Source organism: Trachinotus anak, unplaced genomic scaffold (assembly GCF_046630095.1).
Source record: "Trachinotus anak isolate AG129_WGS33_773 ecotype Australia unplaced genomic scaffold, CSIRO_AGI_Tana_v1 ptg000005l, whole genome shotgun sequence".
In the NCBI taxonomy this organism is placed as follows: domain Eukaryota; kingdom Metazoa; phylum Chordata; class Actinopteri; order Carangiformes; family Carangidae; genus Trachinotus; species Trachinotus anak.
Window position 1 is genome coordinate 22915981 of NW_027273856.1, and position 4084 is coordinate 22920064.

The following is a 4084-nucleotide window of genomic DNA, read 5'->3' on the forward strand; positions in this document are numbered from 1 at the left end:
TATCCCTCTGTGTATTTTTCAAGTCTTTATGGATAAAGGATGAGTTTCTCTACTTACTGAAAGCAGTAGTTTGCTTATTTGCTTTCTTGTTGAGAGTTATGTTGCATTCACATGCTCCTCGGATGGTCCCATTTCCCAAGCTGGGAAGACATTCTTCTGACTTCAGTGTGTTCATGTGCTTTTATGTTGAAATGTGGAAAAAAACATTGACACTACAAAGAAGATGATGCTGTGTTTCACTGCTCAGAGTGTTAAAACAACATGTTGATAGTTGTTTCCAGTGTTTGTGTTACTTATTATCAGGTTACTGCTAATAAATAACTTTTCTGACTGACAGTTACAATGTAATAGCATATTACAAATTCAATATTAGCACAAGTTTATATGCAATATGTTGATTTGCACCATTTATCAAAAGTTTCTCACTTTCAACCAAACTTTTACTTTTGACCACCGTATTTCTATGTATATGCCATCTACAACTTGACAAGTAATTTACCAGAATTTTTTCAGACGAGTTGTTGTTGTGACTTGAAGGGACATTCACGTAAATACTTGGAAGTTGGAAACTTATTTTCCTGATTATTCCAATGTCACATGAATGCAGGGGTATCTTAGCTAAGCTAAGCTAAATTAAAAGTAGCTACAGGTTAGCTTAGCCAGCATGAGGCTGGATACTGGTGGAGAAGGTTTTTATGCTAAGCTAAGTTAACTGTCTGCTGGCTGTGGCCATATATTTATAGGACAGACGTGAGAGCGGTATTGATCTTATCTCAAAATGTCAAACTATTCCTTTAAACAAGGTAAGAAGATGTTTGTGTTTGTGCAGATGTATTTGTGTGTGAGTATGTGCCATTATTCAGATTTGTGACTGTGTATGTTTTAGTCCATGGTGTGAATGTGTGTGTGTGTGTGTGTGTGTGTGTGTGTGTGTGTGTGCGCTTTCACATGCTTGTGTTTCTGCACAAGGGGCATATTAGAGCATCAAGGTTGTCAATGTGTTCCTTCTCAGTGCCACACGGTGTGGCAGTGGTTTAGTAGGACACTCCTGTACACTGTCTGATTCTGTAAAGAGCTCATCAGAGTATGACATTATTGCTCATTGTGTGCATGAGTAACCTTTCTCTGCAGCATGTCTAGCCCCATATGGACTAGCTTACTGGCCTACTGTACATTGTTGCTAGGTAGAAACTGTTCATTGATCTCTGTGAAAGATTTAACACTGTTATTTAAAAGGCCATTGTGTGGGCCTAAGAAAGAATAATCACAATAAAACTTAATGTTACATGATGACTACATGTTATTTCCTGTGAAGGAACAAGTCGACCCCCCTGCAAATCAAAGCGCATATAGTTTTATTTTGAAAGGTAAGTCATGTGGAAGAATATAGGCCAGTTTACAGTGGAGACAGACACAGAGAGAGACACTTGGTGAATGCGCCACAGCTTTTATTCCCGCAGAGAATATGATAATGAATGTCTTCTGATTCACTGACACACATTCCCTAATAGCCTTGTGGATTTCACTGCAGGAAACAGAATTGCACCCACACTGCTGCTGCTGCTGCTGCTGAAAGCCAAAGTGATGCCAGTGCGACTGTGCAGTGTGATAAGGCTCTGTGTGCCTTTAAATTCCATGACCCACTTTTCACAGCTGGGGCTGGCTGGCAGGGAGCGCTCGTGCACGCTGCCTTGAATAATTGGGACTGCAAGGTGAATGTGAGGAGAATAGTTAAGGAGGGGAGCTTCCCCCCTGCCAGCCAACGTGCCTGCTTCAGTCAGCTGGCTGCACACCAGCAAATCTCACACCAGCACGGCCCTTGAGTCGCTGTCGGTCATGGTTTTTCAGAATATTAAAACTGATGTGAATGGAGGCAGTTCTTTGACAGAAGAGAGGAAATTGTAGGGAAATGAAATGAGCTTGGCATCAGCAAGGATGTTAAAGCCACTGGAAATTTTCAACACAATGGCTATACATCATATCTCCTTATGTGAAATAGCCCAGCAGAACCTACTGTAAATTTTATGTCTTCCCATCCCCCTCTCCGTTTTGCCATTCCCTTTCTTGATCGTGTATGTTCCTCTCTCTCTCTTAATCTACCTCTCTCTGTTTCACCCCCTCTCCCTTGTGGATGCCATGATCCATCATGCCAATACTTCAGAGAGACATAAGGGGGGATGGGGGCGCAGATAGACACTGTATATGACCAGGCTGGTAAAGAGAGAGATGAGAAATAGGGTGACACGGGCAGCATCTCTCCCCGGTTCCCTTCAGCTGGAAGATCGATCCCATCTCATCTCCACTGCCGTGGAACCCAAGTGCACCATCAGACAAATGCTGGGGGGACGTGTATCACAGTTGTAGCCAGGTCATTCATTCATGTGACAGCCAATTCAGCCATACAGCATCACTTATTACCCAGACAGAGAGGAAGAGACGGGAGGATATGTTTTCCTCTGTCACCTCCATGACACAGGCCTGTGTTTATGCTCCTCACAGACCTAAAGAGGACACCACTGCCATCATGTCCTGAAACTGATTTACAATGGCAGTAACATTACTAGAAACAAGAAGTTACCCCAAATGTATTAATTTCCAGCAAGATTATCCGTACTTCAACCCTAAGTGCAAACAAATCCCTGAGAACAACCTCCTTTCTTCACTTTATAAATACTATATAATGCACATGCACATGTTCTGCCTACTCAGCTAGCATATGTCTTGTGTGTGTGTGTGTGTGTGTGTGTGTGCATAGCAAAGCTGCAGTGCATCTCATAGGAAATCTGTTTAATTTCGCTACACTGAGCACCTTCAATTTTCCAGCACTCCAGATATAAATGTTACAACTCCTGTTTCTCAAGCAAAAGAAATATGTAGGCGTGTACAAGATCACAGACTTTGTTGCCAACATTGACTGCTTACACCACTACTATTACTCCTACCGCTGGAGGTGAATACACTGAAAAGATTTGATTGAGTAAGTGGGAATTGCTTTGAAAGTTCGCTCGTCTGAAGCAGGTTTAGTACGAACAAGTTCAAAGCATTTAATATTTAGTAGTAGAAGTGTGGTTCCAATGGTAGTAGAAGGTGAGGTGGACAAAGAAAGAGTTATATCCAATGTGCACAATGTAGTGGTGGAAGACCCTTTACTTAAAGTAAAAGTACCAACTCCACAATTACAGTTGTTACAGTCCACATTACAGGTGAGAGTGCTTCATTTAAAATTGTACTCCAGTAAAAGAGTAAAAGTACAGGGTATTAACATTAATATGACCGTACTAGTATGGATATACTAGTATGAAAGTAAAAGCATATATTCTAGTGTAAAATGTGATTACATAATTGGACTGTTATTACTGATACATCAATAGTAGCATTTTACTGTTGCAGCTGCCTAAGGTGGAGATAGTTTTAACTACTTGGTGAACAATTAGGTAGTTTAAATCTGACAGGTGATTAATGGGGTACAACAGAAAAAAAAGTTATGCTCCACAAATATGATTTTTTTTTTTCTTTTATCTTTTTTTTTGTTAAATATTGGATATTCCAGCCTCAAATTGTTATTTAAATGAAACCTCTGAGAAGTTTAAATGAATAAATTCTCTTTGGTGAAATTGACAACAATTCATAGTTAATAGGAATCAACTTTAACAGCTACAGTAACTATAGCCATCAAGTAAATGCAGTGGATTAGTTTGGATTAAAGTATATAAGTAGTAAAAGATAATAGTAAGTATAATGTAGCATAAAATACTTAAGTAAAGCATGAGTATTTCAAAATTGTTTAGTGCAGTACTGGAGTAAATGCACTTAAGTTACTTTCCACCAGTGTATACTGTATTTTATAATTAATTCTCAGTAATTAATGAAACATTAGGATCCATACTATAGTGTGCATTTTCAGGAGAATGCAAACAGCCTATGCTCCTTTGTTGTATTATTATACACAATTGTTGTACATTAACGGTAACATGTAATAGTAACATGTAGCAACAAGGCAGACTCTTAAGAAGTCAAACATAATTATAGACATCGTTAGTGCTCATTAGTGTCTATATTGTTTTCCCATATCATTAGGATAGAC